Source organism: Ceratotherium simum, chromosome 3, assembly GCF_057802395.1.
Source record: "Ceratotherium simum simum isolate JZ-2026a chromosome 3, ASM5780239v1, whole genome shotgun sequence".
NCBI lineage: Eukaryota > Metazoa > Chordata > Mammalia > Perissodactyla > Rhinocerotidae > Ceratotherium > Ceratotherium simum.
This window is the reverse complement of record NC_141902.1, coordinates 97,572,002-97,586,631: the sequence shown is the minus strand read 5'-3', so window position 1 is coordinate 97,586,631 and position 14,630 is coordinate 97,572,002. Positions and strand designations below refer to the sequence as shown.

General features: G+C 47.8%; 1 protein-coding gene across 2 annotated transcripts in view; it reads left to right on the top strand.

The window, feature by feature from the left end:
• Positions 1-14,630, top strand: part of ARNT2 (aryl hydrocarbon receptor nuclear translocator 2) — a 179,399-nt gene that overhangs the window by 67,185 nt on the left and 97,584 nt on the right. The window lies entirely within an intron of this gene.

The window sequence follows — 14,630 nt, the reverse complement described above, 5'->3', positions numbered from 1 at the left end:
TCGATGCCTGGTGTACATTTTGCGTATTCCTATGTGTCTCAGTTCAGCTGGGTGCAGTTTTCCGTGTTCATCTGCTGTTTCCCGCAGATGAAATCATGCATAAGCAAACACAAAATTCACATTATCCTAGAATTGTTCCCCAGTATATCGATCACATTGGAACAAATTTGCATCTTCAAAACAAATGTTATAGCAGAACTGACTATATCGTAATATTTGCATTCCACTGTACGATGGATATATTTGTGCTGTGTCCTCCCTGCCAGACTGAGAGTGGCTGGATTCTCCTTTACTCTGCGTCTGCCTACAGGCCTTACTCTGTGCTCTGCACATAGTAGGCATTCCACAGAAGCCTGGTGAATAATGAGTCTGAGCTTTCTTCATTGTGTTAGAGTGCTGAGGCTGCCGTAACAAACACCACAGACTGGGGGGCGAAAGCAACAGAAACTTATTTCTCACAGTCTGGAGGCTGGACGTCCCATATCAGGTGTCGGCAGCGTTGGTTTCTCCTGAGGCCTCTCTCCTTGGCTTGCGGACAGCTGCCTTCTCGCTGTGTCCTCACGTGATCTTTCCTCTGCACACATACATCCCTGATGTCTCCCTCTTTTTACACGGACACCAGTCCTATGGGATTAGGGCTCAACTCTTATGACTTTATTTAACCTTAGTCACCTCCTTAAAGGTCCCGTCCCCAAACAGTCACATTTTGAGGTCCTGGGGACTAAGGCTTCAGCATATGAATTCTGGTTGGACAGAATCCAGCCCATAACAGTTATGATAATGCTGAATCAGATGTTGTCAAAAGTGACAGAAGTACAGCTGGTTCTGTACGATAACAGTATTTTTTCGGTGTTGGTCATCAGTGATGTGTGAAAGGGAGGAAAAGGATAGAGAAGGAAGGTGGGAGGACAGAGTCTGTGTTGTGCTCGTCTCTGTGTCTCCTGTGATGATGACTCATGACCTGGCTTGTAGAACAACGAGGCTAAAACACACTCAGAGAAAGAGGTGCTCTGCGGTCCAGCGTCCGGGGCTGAATTAGAGAACTCTGTATAGAAATCCTAAGGAACATACCGTACAAAGTTACACATATGGGAGGGATGTGAAGGGGAAGATAAATCATCCAGGAAGTGTTGCTTTGATGGCTGAAATCACCTCTGGAAAGAGCTGCCTTTCTCCAGACTTCTGTGTTTGACCACAGGATGTGGCTTTTTGAAACCCGGTCAGGAGACCCAGCTGAGGCAGATGGCAGGGGAAGTGATGGTCAAGGGCAGGTCAGGCCAAGGGTTCAGCTAACTGGCTCAGCAGAGTTGGATGGACACTTCTGTCAGTGGGAAGTCTTCATGTGTCTGTAGCATCTAAAGGGGCAGTGTGAACCACATTTGGACAGAAATGTCCGTGGAGTGGACACTGGAGGGTAGGAGCCCGGCAGCCAGAGCTAGCGTGGTGGAGGGAGTCCTTCAGGGTGCTGGAGAACGCCCGGTGAACGGTGAACAGCCAGGCCTCAGAGCTCTCCAGCCGGCTCCTCTTGTGAGGAACAAGGTGGGGATGGAGAAGTGGGTCCCTATCCTCAGGGTGGTAGAGAGGGCCGAGTCCGTCTTAGGGCCAGAGAGAGCGTGCCATGAATCTCCCGGGACATACAACATAAAAGCCTCTTGATCCAGTGAGAGAGCTTGGAGGAGGTCACTGCAGCAGGTCTTCCACTGGAATGGGCCTCAGGGCTTCGCTGGCCACGGGACAGGGCAGGAGCTGGGCTTCGTATGTAACCAAAGTGTAGAAGTGATAGAAACTTGTAATAAAAACCCTCAGGGATGATTTGATGCCTTCAATTATTGGACTAGGGTCTCTTCTTCTCCCTGGGCATGTTTGGTTTCAGGCCTGGAAGGAAGTGACGTGGCCCACCTGGTGTGGAGTCGGGGTGGGAGGATGTGGGGCAGAGAGCCAGGCAAGGCCTGCGTGAAGGGGGTGGTCTAACGAGGGCAGCCTGGCCCACCTGGCCCGGGGGAGCATCCCTTCTTTGAGCCTCTCGGTCAGTAGCGAGTCCATGTCTCATCCACGGGCATTGCATGGTGGCCTGCACTGAACAGGTCGGGTGTTGAGTGTGCCTGGAGGGAGAGGAGCAAGACACGTAATGACGGTGGGGCCTGCAGACTCCCGTGCTGGCTCAAGGATCCCGGAAAGCAATGTTTGCATGGAGTTGCAGTAACTGGGGTGGTGGTGAGGCTGGAGTCCTTCTTTGTGGAATTAAATGTTTCCCTAGCTGGAGAGGTGGTGACAAAGAGGGGTCAGAAGATATATAATGTCTCCTTAGAGTGGGCACCATGCATCACGGAATGGTGTGGGCCAATGCAATGATTTGATTTGTCCGTGAATTAAAAACTGGGATTTATTGACGTGGACAGAGAATGGGTGGAGCCTTCACCTAGCAACAGCAACATTGCTAGTAGAGAAAGTGCTGGAAAGGGGGTTGGGAGCCCCTGTTCTGGTTTTCACTTTGCTATCTTGGCAAGTCCCTTTCTTCTCTGACCCTCATTCCCCTCATCTCAGCCCGGGAAATTTCTCAGGAGCCTTCTAGCTCCGAGTCTACTCTCTTGCCCAAGGCCGGAACATGGAATTTAATCCACTGATTTAAGAAATGGTAGGAGGTCAGAGGAGAGGAATTAAAAGCTGGAACCAAGTCCTCTGGCATGGGGCCATTCGCCCAAGCCCCTGCTGAGCCCCGTTCCCGTGAACCCTCTGCTGTCGATTGGCACAGCCTGTGGGCAGGGAGACAGCATTGGCCCTGGAAACTCAAAAGCCATGCAGACCCATGTCCATTCTCCAGGACTCGAATTGGCAGTGGGTTGAGGAGGACACTGCTGAAGTGTTTTTACTGTGGCTCACAGGAAGAACCCCACTCCTTTCGAGGACTTATTTTGGCAGGAGGATGAGAGGGATCTGTCATCTCAAGCTGAGTAATTCTGCATATAAACCTGGAAAATGTCTCCACAGACAATGCCTGGGGAGGACTAAACTTTCCCTTTGAAGGGGTGATCAGGATGTTGAGGACTCAGGGGATTCTAGAGGGTTCTAAGGGCTAATTAGAGGGAACAGGTACCTTTTTCCCAGAGACCACTATGCTAAAAGAGCAGCTGTGGAACCAGCCTGGGCTCATGTGACAGAAAATCAACTTCACCTGGCTTGAATGAGAAAGGAAATTCATTGCTCATGTAACTGAAAGCAGTTTACTGGCTTTAGGCACAGGAGGATCCAGGTGATCAAATACTGCTAACAAAAGTACAGTCAATCCTCATTATTCACAGATTCGGTATTTGTGAATTTGCCTACGAGCAAAATTTATTTGTAACCCCAAAATCAATACTGATGAGCTTTCAGAATCATTTGTGGACATGCACAGAGTGGTGAAAAATTTGAGTCACTCAATGCACACATTCCAGCTGAAGTCAAAGAAGATGACGCTCTGCCTTCTAGTTTCAGCCCTCATGACTATCAACAAATGTTCTCCTTGCAGTATATTTTGTGCCATGTTTTCTGTATTTTTGTGCTTTTGGTTGCTATTTAAAATGACTCCAAGTGTAGTGCCAAAGTGCTGCCTAGCATTCTGAAGTGCAAGGCTCGCAGAGAAAACGTGTGTGTGTTAGAGGATCTTCATTCAGGCTTGAGTGCTAGTGCTGGTGGCTGGGAGTTCAGTGTTCATGAATCAACGATATGTATTAAATGAGGTGTCTTTAAATAGAAACACAGAGTAAACAAGGTTATGACCAGATGTTGTTGACAAAGACGTGACCAGAGGCTAGCAGGAACCTGAGCCTGTTCGCCTTAGGAGCCGTGGCTCAGCATTTGCTAAGTCAGTGTTTGTGGTGACTTTGTAGAACATAATGCCTGTGAATAATGAGAATCCATTGTGTATCTTTTTTTCATCTCCCAGCTTTTTTTTTAAAGCTTTATTGAGGTATAATTGATATGCAAAAAACTGCATATATTTAGTGTACACAATTTGATGAGTTTGGACATATGCGTATACCCATGATACCATCACCACAATCAAGGTACTAAACAGATCCATCACCTCCAGAAATTTCCTTGTGTTCTTTTGTGGCTTTTTTCTTTCTTTTTTTTTTGTAGTAAGAACACTGAATGTGAGATCTGTCACTTAACATATTTTAAAGTGGACAATACCATATTGTTAACTCTAGGCCGATGTTGTACAGCAGATCTCTAGAACTTATTCATTTTGCATAGCTGAAACTTTATACCCATTAAACACCAACTCCCCACTTCCCCTCCTCTAGCCCCTGGCACCCACCATTCTACTCTCTGCTTCTGTGAGGCTGACTACTGAAGATACCTCATGTGTGGAATCATGCAGGATTTGTCCTTTTTTGTGACTGGCTTATTTCACTTCACATGCTGTCTAGGTTCATTATAATGTCCTCTAGGTTCATCATAATGTCCTCTAGGTTCATCCATACTGTTGCAAATGAGAGAACCAACTTCTTTTTAAAGGCTGGATAATATTCCATAGTATGTATACCCCACATTTTCTTTATCCACTCATCTGTCAGTGGGCATTTGGGTTGTTTCTGTATCTTGGCTATTGTAAATAATGCTGCAGTGAACGTGGGAGTGCAGATACTTCTTTGAGATCCTGCTTTCAATTCTTTTGGGAATACACTATACCCAGAAGTGGAGTTGCTCCTGGGCAGGGCTGATTCTCAGGCAGGCTCTCCTCATATGACAAGAGGTGCTCACTAGCAGCTCTGAGTTGATATTCTGCAAGCTTAGCAACACCAGCAGAAACAGTGCCTTCTCTAGCAGTGCCAGCAAGTATCCCAGGACTGACTCGCTTGGATCAGCTTGGGCCACCTGCCCTCCCCTGCCCAATTCTGGTGCCTGGGGAGTCTGAGCCGGAGTGTAAGGCCAACTTTTCTGCCCAGGACACTTCGACCCAAGAGTTGGGGAGATGTGACTTCCCAGAGGAGATTAGGGTGCTGTCACTAAAAGGAGGAAGGGATGCTGGGCAGGCAAACCGCAGGTTTGCACTAGCTGCCTGGGAGAACCAGCCTTAGTGGTGTTAGAGGTGATTCTTATGGGGAAGGAGGGAGTGTTCTCCCTGAGAATGGGGAGCATGCTTTTCTTTTACTGGGAATGCTCAGGATGTTTGGGTTACAGCATTCTGAGTGGAAGATGGAGCCAATGTCAGGTATGGAGGAGGGCAGGGATCAGATTAAAGTTTGGTGGGGGGAGGGGCTGCAGAAATACTTATCGTGGATCTCTGGGTGACCTGAGCGAGCCCCAGCCCACCACAAGGAAGGAGTGGAAGCCAGGAGAGGCCCAGGGCTTTCCAGGTGATTCTACAGCCTCTGTAACTGGAGATGCCCCAGGGGTGGGGTTCAGAGGGCAAGCAGTGCAGTCAGCCTCCCAAGGGAGCGCAGAGGGAGTGAATTCTTTGTGTCTTCCATGGCCTTTCCCAAGCTCCCCTCTGTGGCTGCTGAACTCTGGAAAACCGTGATCCTGCTGAGCAGAAACTGGAGACGCCTTGTCAGTGACCTCAAGCACTGTGCTGCACAGGAAGTGCCCAGATGCCCTGGCTGGGAAGCGGATGTGGAAAAGGGTAACCCATAGCTTCTTCAAGACAAGGTTGATTTGGCCCACTCCCCCTGCATTGCACTTCCGCAGCTGTGCTTCTACTTGACTCTTCCTTCATTCAGAGAATTGGGTCAGCATTTGGGTTCAATATAGGGAAGAACTTTGCAAAGTTAAAACTGTCCCGTGGTGGAAAAGGGTGTAAGCCAAAGCTGAATTAACTAATTCCTTCCTTCTTTCCTTTATTTCTTCCTTCCTTCCCTTCTTTCTTTCCCTTCCTTTTCGCTCCCTCTCTTTATCCAATAGCTACCTCATATATAACCAGTTACCCAACCATTCAACAAATACCTGTTTTGCATGGCTGTAGAAAGGTCATCTGGGATACAGCCGCTCCCCCTATCATGGACAGGAGTTCCCAGCTGTTGTTGAATGAATGGACCCCCATTTCCTAAATGTTGCAGCCCATATTCCTTGTGATAATTTGGAGAGAGCCCTCTCCAGGTTGGTGCCTGATGGCTTTGGCCGGAAAGCCCCTGTGCATGATTCACATGTCCAAATCAGCTGTGATTAAGCTTCCCTATCTCCCTGAGAGCTTTGCCGAAGTCCAGAGATACTTTCAGCCTTGGGTCACAGGATTTGGCTGGGCTGTGGTCTGGGCACAGATAGCAGCTCACAAGAGCAGGCCACCAGGGAGCCGTGTTCAGCCAGCCCTGCTCACTGACCTGTCGTCACACTGTGTTTCTGTGAGAGCTTGAAGACTGTGCGTCCACACCACAGTCTCCCTGCTTGTCTGAGAGCGAGGACACCTGTGGGACGCTTGGCACGCTTTGCTATTATTTTCTCATTCAACCCTAACAGTGAAATATTAATAACTATAATGAACTCTTACATTTTTATAGCACGTTTTTTACCACTTTAGTGGCTATCAACACTGGCTGCACATTAGAATCAGTCACACGGGGAGATATGACAAATGCACCTGCCCAGGATGTGGGGAGGGTGATGGCCACTGTTACTTTGTAAAAGCTTCCCAGGTGATTCTGATGTACAGGTAGGGTTGAGAACCATAGCTCCTCTGGGCCTCCTCACAGTCCTGTGTATGGGGGATTATTGACCGCATTTCACAGGTGGGGAGCATGAAGCTTGAAATCACTGAGAGGTCCCCAGGGCCATACAACCAAGGCCAAACAGCTGCTACAAAGTGGAGCCGAAGCTTCTGTCTCCTTTGGAGACAGCTGGGTACAGAGAAGCCTCCGTGTGGCCTGACATGGCACGTCCAGTCAGAGTAGCTCAGCCCAGGCTTACGGCGGCCCCGACTCACAGAGGGTGAACGGGGCAGCGTTCAGTGGGGGTCAGGGGCATATGAATGGTCAGTGGTGTCAAGGCTTCAAGACTGAAGTCAGATGCCCTGGAGTCTCTGGAGTCCTCCATGATCTAGTGCGGTGGTTCTCAAAGTGTGTCCCTGTGCGAAAGGCACAAGCATCTTTTGTGAACTTGCTAGAAATGCACATTCTTGGCTGAACCTCAAACCTACTGAATCACAAACTTGGGGGGGCCCAGTAATCTGTATTTTTACCCACCCTCCAAGTCATTCTGATGTGTGCTAAATTTTGAGAATCACTGATTTAATAAAACCCTCTCAGAACTTGATATCAAGTCACTGGGGTTGAGTCCATCTCTCTTTTGACCTTGTCAAGCTCTTTGATCTCTGAGTTTAACTTTCCTCCTCAGAAGGATGGGGGAATGCATGGTTTTGTGAATTGTCTTATTAACTGTGAAACTCAAGGCAAATGTGTATTTGTACTGAGAAGGTGAACCGTGGTGAGATCTAGTAAGTGTGCTCTCAACCAGCAGTACCTACACCTCCTGGGAGTGTCTTAGAAATGCAGGGTCCTGGGCCCCATCCCAGGCCTGTTGACTCAGGGTCTACATTTTAACGAGATCCCCAAGGGTTTTATATGCACATTAAAGTTTGGGAAGCCCTAAACTAAAGAATTGAGCAAGTTGTAGTTGGGGGCTTACAGCAGCTGGGGTGCAAGTGTCCTTTGACTGCTGGGACTGGCACACAGTGGTGGGATTGGCCCAGCAGCTTCTGCTGCCCAGCTTGTATGAGCCCAGCTCTCAGGTCCAGGGCCAGGCCTTTGGGGAGAGCAGTCAGAGGAGCAGTCTCTGGAGGTTTGCTGCCCTCTCCTTGCTGCCCAGGGCGCGGGCTGACCAGCACTGGGAAGGTGTTGCAGCCTGCAGCAGCCTGGCCCTCACGCTGCAAGTCCACACATCTCAGACTCTCCACCAAGGTCAATAGGGGGTTTGCAGGGTTGGCAGTTGGCATTCTCCACTGCGAAATAGGAGAGCAAATGAACCCAGTTATGAATGATGCCACAAAGGTCGGCGTGCACCTCGTGGGTTGTGTATGCCTGAGAAAACAGCTGACAGTCGTCAGCATTCAGACTCAGCCCACCCAAGGCAGCTGGGCCTTCGTCGCAACACTTTGCAAAAGAGGGCAAGGACAAAACTGTTGAAATTAGCTGTGCCGTTGAATCCTTCCAGGAAAGAATGTCAGGCAGATAATTGGTCCCACAGAGGCCCTGTGAACTATGATGTCCACTCTGTGGTATCAGTTCTGGAAAAAGGTGGTCTGTTTCCAAATGTCAGTCATGAAGGTAACTTCGTGAAAACCGTACTTGCAAACATATAGCTGGTTTTCTTTGGAATACCCAAACTTAGTCTTTGGACTAATGCCAGAATCTGAAATCCTAAATATACCCAGCAGTCCTTTTCGTGCCATTTTAGGTAACATAGATAAATGTGGCCAAAAAGTCCTGATTTTATCTGAGTCAACTATTAACACCGTTACTGGGTTTATGTTGTTTGAAATGGAAATAAACTGTTTTGGTGGCAAGAAAAGCACGTTTATTTGATTTAGGCCCCTTGGAAATTGCCCAGTTGTGTAGTAAACACTTAGGCCACTGGAAAAAGCCTTTAGATTTGGGCTGCCAGAGGTGCTGATAAATGCACGTGAGTGAAATCTGGTATCACTGGCTGGTTATTTTTCATAGCTTCATGGTGACTTTCCCACTGGAAACCACAGCCCACTTAGATCTCTTATCCCAGATGTTTCTTTGGCACCAGTTCAGTTCTTTCTTGTTGTTAAATATTTACACAACCTGCCTTGTTTTGCTTCGCTTCATACATCACATGCTGATGCTGCTGAATTGTTTGTGTTTTTCTCTCGTATTTTATGTTGAAAGATATTTCATGAATCTGGACAGAGTTCCAACTCGGGTTGCTGGGTTCATTATCACTCTGAAGTCACAGCAGGTAAAGGAGGTGGAGCCATGTTTCACACACATTGCAGATGCTGGCTGGAGGCTGGCTTCCCTGCAAGCCAAGAGAGCTCACGCCAGCCGTGTGTGGTAACCAGGGTGGCTGAGGGGTGGGGGCCATGGGGGCAGAGGGTGTGGGCAGCTGTGGGCAGTGGAAGGATCCCTGCACTTGGAGTCGGATGGACCTGGTGATAGTGACAGTTCATGGCCCTTTCCCTTGGGTGAATGACTTAACCTCCTTGGACCTCAGTGTTCTGTCCTATAAATGCAGACAAGGAATCTGCTGAAGCAGGCATGACATGACCTATGGGATAGTATTAATGATAGTGTTTGGGAATTGTAGAGATTTCATTCCTTTTTTAATAATTGAAAATTATATTTAAACACTGATATAGATGAGTGGTTTCCCAAACTTTCCAACTTATCCTGCTTCATTTCTCTTCTTACCCCTTTAAAATGTGTCTTAGGATTTTGGCACTGTTGACAAGGGAAGATGGGTTGACTTTGACCCTTCTGAGTTTTGCCCAGTCATCAAAGGATGGCATTTCCCTTCCACCTGCGCTTGAGGGCGTCTATCACACATTCAGGGAGAGGAAGGGGAGTGGAGAGTGCCTATCTCTTTCTCCCTTTGCTCTGTTCATTCATTCATTCATCCACATATTTATTATTGAGTACTAAGTCACTTTGTGTGAGATGCTGGACTGAGTGTTGGGGATATAGTGATGAATAAAACCCATGCAGTGTGGATCTCATGTTTAGTGGAGAAGAGAGACACCAAATAGTCACATATAACATACATAATACATGATGACAAGTATTAAGGAGGAAAAGTGCAGGGGGGCATTGAGACCAAATAACATGGGATCCGGCTTGTTGGGGCAGATTGAGACGGCTCTCGTGACTGAGTGGTACTTAGTGAGATCTGGTGAGGGGCCTGAAGGTAACCAGGTGAGGAGATGGGAGAAGGGGAGAGTGGATGCTTACTGCCAGAGCAATAAATTCCCCGGCCACTGAAGGTTTTGAACCAGAGGAGTTCTGTGATCCATGCTGGAGGTGAGAAGCTCCCTCTGGCCGCAGAGTGGAGATCATGTTGTAGGGGAGCCATCCTGGCTGGGGGAGTCAAGATTACATGGGTGTTGGAGTTACCCTGGAGAGATGATGTGGGCATGGGTTAGGGTGGTGTGTTATTTCCTCGGCTGCCATCACAAATGACCCCAAACTGGGCAGCTTAAAACAACAGGAATTTATTCTCTTATGGTTCTGGAGGCCAGAAGTCCAAAACCAAGAAGTCAGCAGGTGAGTCTTTTCTGAGGCTCTGAGGGGGTGGTGGCCAGCGACCCTTGAGGTTCCTTGGCTTAAGGACATCTCTGTCCCATCTCTGCCTCTGTCATCACATGACCTTCTCCCTGTGTGTCTGTTTCCAAATTTCTGTCTTCTCATAAGGACACCAGTCATATTGCGTTAGGAATAACCCTAATCCAGTGTGACCTCATTTTAACTTGATTACATCTACAAAGATCCTATTTCCAAATAAGGTCACCTTCACAGGTTTGGGTAGACATGAATTTTGGGGGCACACTATTCAACCCAGTACAGGTTTGTGATAGTGGAGATGGAGGGAAGTGAGTCGATTCAAGAGATATTTAGGCAACAAAACCAGCAGAGGAAGTTGATCCACTCACTCTAGTTCTTTCTCTACCCAAATAATGTTAAAAAAATCTGGTTATCTAGGGTCTTTGGTGACCCTTTGTCGCTGCCCTGTATTGTCATTGACAAATCTCTTCTACCAGAAGTAAGTTTAACTGTGGAGAGAGCGGGAGGCATCTCTTCAATGGCCCCTACTCCTCATGTTGAATCAAGCCACAGAATTCATCCCTTCCTTAGATGCGTTTGCATTCACTGATGGATCCCTTTGGACCCATCACCTATTTTCATAAATCAACTTGGCTGCAGTGCAGAGTGTGCTCAGAGTGCCCTGCTGGGAAGCAGGAATATGCAGTGTTCTTTGTTTTGTATAAAACTGTGAATCACCCTACTCTGTGAGTCAACAGTGTCACAATCCCAGGAATGGGTCTTCCAGGCCTGTGGGTAGTGTGGATTTTACTTGCTCCCTCCCGCTCCTTTGCTCATTCAGATCTGAGCATCAGTAGAGGCTGAGCCATGTTGTATCAGTTCCTCTGCTTCATTTTCCTGCTCTCTTCCTCTTCATTTCCTTCAGCTGGACCTGCTGATGCTCGCCCCTCATCCATTTGAAGTAGATTTAAGCCTGCCCCAAGACAGGATAAAGAGCAGCACTTTCTCTCCTTCCTCTCCGTGCCTCTCAGATCTGGTGGGGCCTGGAATTCAGTCACTTGTCCAGACCCGAGGGGCAGTTTCATTCCTCAGATTTGCTCCTCACCATAGCTCTCCCTGCTTCTCATGCTCACTCCAGCTCCTAGCCTTGCCTTCTGTCTCTCTTCCCTGGCTTTGTTCTGACTTGATTCATTGTCTGATGCCTGAGTCCTGCCCACCCACCTCCTGCCTTGGACCAGATCTGCCACTTTGCACTGTCTTCATGGACAGAAGCAGAGCCAGACACAATCCAGAGCCAGGGCCAAGGTCATTTTCTGCAGAGAGCAGTGGAAAGTCGCCACAGCTGAGGGTGGGTTTAGATGGGGAGGGAAGAGGGGTCCACGTCAGGGCTGAGGCAAGAGAGGGAGATGGGCAATGCTAGGATGCCTGGGGGAGGGGACAAGTAATGCACATCCGAGAGGTGAGGGGACAGATTCTGCTGGGACAGGGACCTGTCCCACTCAGGCCTATCTCTGCCAGACTTCAGGGTGCAGAATCGTTTCCAGATGTAGGACTTGGACAGTTGGTGCTGGCCATTGTGCCTACGTTTCCCGAGGCTGCCTTTATATTTGGACCCTGAAACCAGGGCACCCCATCCCCTCACCAGTCCCAAACTCCTTTCTCTTTCTGTCCTTGCCTTGCATGTCTAATGCGTTGTCCAGAGTACCAACTTATTAGGGAAAGGGGTCTAAAAACTGAAGCGTATCCAGGCTTTGCAAGGCTTGAGGAGGAGACTTGCCAGGAAGGGCACTGAATGATTGCATTTTCCATTAGTTATGGAGCATTTCTCTGCAAGAGACGTAACTGAGATGCATACAGCCTCCTCCACAACGGGGCTCCCAGGGGTCAGGGAGGCAGCCAGGGAGGCGAGTGAAGCAGCCGCCATGGGGAGCCTTGTGTCTACTGTATTTATGACAACCAACTGGATTCTCCCCTTTGGCATTAGTGAACAAGCTACTTTCCCACAATGAGGCCCTATGTGGGTAAGTCGAGGGAGCCCTCCAGCCCCTGCCCGTGCTGTGCTATTGCTCCATCAGGAAGCCGGGTCTGAGAACGGTGGGCAGCAAGGCTCTGCAAAATCCAGATGGGGAAGGAGTCTTTTCCCAACTCCCAAGAGCAGTGAGTCTGTTGTGGTAAAGGGGGAGAACAAGGTTCAAGTTCTCTGTAACAGGTCAGTATATAGGTCTTCCAACCCGTCATAAGTCTATGTGACTGAGACTCTAAATCTTGCTTTAAATTCATCCATATAGGGCCAGCCCCATGGCTTAGCGGTTAAGTGCGCGCACTCCGCTGCTGGCAGCCCGGGGTTCGGATCCCAGGCGCGCACCGACGCACCGCTTCTCCGGCCATGCTGAGGCCGCATCCCACATACAGCAACTAGAAGGACGTGCAGCTATGACATACAACTATCTACTGGGGCTTTGGGGGGAAAATAAATAAATAAATAAAATTAAAAAAAATAATAAATAAATAAATAAATAAATGCACCCATATGAAAGAACCATTGGTGCATTTCTTTGTCATGCTGAGAATCACCTCCTAAAGATTCTTTCTCTCCATTCTTATCTTTGGATCGGGGCTTTTCTTGAAAGAGGAATGTTCGAGTAGTGCCTGAAATACAACAGCTCTGTAAATAAGTTTTTAAAATTGCCAGCCCCTAGAACAGTGGCTCTCAATCTCAAAGCAGATAAGAATTTTATTGGATCTTTTAAAAATTCTGATGCTGAGGCTCCACCCCATTTCTCTGCATTCGACTATGTTGTGGTGAAGCCCAGGCCGTCTATTATTTTTATTTTTATTTTATTTTATTTATTTATTTTTTTTGTGAGGAAGATCAGCCCTGAGCTAACATCCATGCTAATCCTCATCTTTTTGCTGAGGAAGACCAGCTCTGAGCTAACATCTATTGCCAATAGATGTTTTTTTTTTTCCTCCCTTTTTTTTCCCCAAAGCCCCAGTGGATAGCCGTATGTAATAGTTGCACATCCTTCTAGTTGCTGTATGTGGGACGCGGCCTCAGTGTGGCCGGAGAAGCAGTGCGTTGGTGTGCGCCCGGGATGCGAACCCAGGCCGCTAGTAGCGGAGCGCGCGCACTTAACCGCTAAGCCACGGGGCCGGCCCCCCATCTATTATTTTTAAAAGCAACCTTGGTGATTCCAATGTGAACCACCCCAATGTGTCCCCTGTCAAAAAAAAAAAACACAAATAAAAGAATACAGCCTAATCTGTTTTACACTAGGGAGAAATTTCAGCAAGATCAAAATAAAAAAGAAACAAAATGTTAAAAATGTAATCAGTGTGCAATACAATTGAAAAATGAGCAGCATCAGCATTTTAAACCCTCTTTACAAGAGCCTTGATTTTTTAATGAGGAATCCTTTTTCCTAACTCTGATACTCAAGAAGTAAATAGACAAAGACTTTTTTCCTCAATCTATAAAAGGAAACTATAACAAAAATAGAAGTGGTATTGTTTTTAGGCAGATATAATTATTTTGAGTTACTTTAGGACATTTGAAAAGACAAATGGGAATCATTGCTTCCTGCTGGTGTGATTTCAGTTTCAGTAATATTCTCGGGTGATGGTCATATTTTGTAAGGCTTTGGTTAAAAACAACTTGATTGCAAAAACCCCAGTGTGATCAAGAATATTAAAATAGTTTCCTTTAGCTTCACTAAAAAAAGACATTTCTCGCTGAAATGTCATGACTCATGCAGAATGGTTACATAAAAATGCACAGTTAACACTAATCTTTCCTGTTTATTGCTTTTTCAGTGGAAGCTAACTGAAGAAAACATCTGCCTTTGGTTTTCCCTGTATTTTTATAGATTCTTTTCTTGTTCTCTGACGCGGAGCCGTGTCTGCCAGGCATTTACTCAGGGAGCGATCCGGCCCGTGGCTTTCAGTTCTCCCTTTTCTGGTGATGACATGAATTACTCTCCGGCGAGCCGGCTCGCAATGTCATTCTTTAACCTTGAGTTGACCGCACATATTCTGAGGCCCTAGAGTTGCAAGAGCTCCGCGTCATGGGGACCTCAGATGTCACCTGGGCCAACTCTTTTCTCGATCATGGTGCACCCTCCAGGACGCGCTTGTAACGGGGGCCCCTGACTCCTTTTGGAGTACTCGCAGTGGCTGAGCTGGCCGGACACAAGGCAGCCCTGTCCACTCTGGAGTGATGTCCTTGTGCTCAGTTTGAAGTCCCCCTCCGGTAACCCTGGTACCATTCTAAACAGCACCGCTCACATTGTTTGATGGGACTGGGGACCTGCACACACGCATGGAACACGCACACACGTGCACCCGTGCAGACTCACATGGCCAGGCAGTGAGTTAAGAGTGTGGACTTTGGAGACAGAGTCTGCCATGGTTCTGGGTCCTGGTTTCACCCTG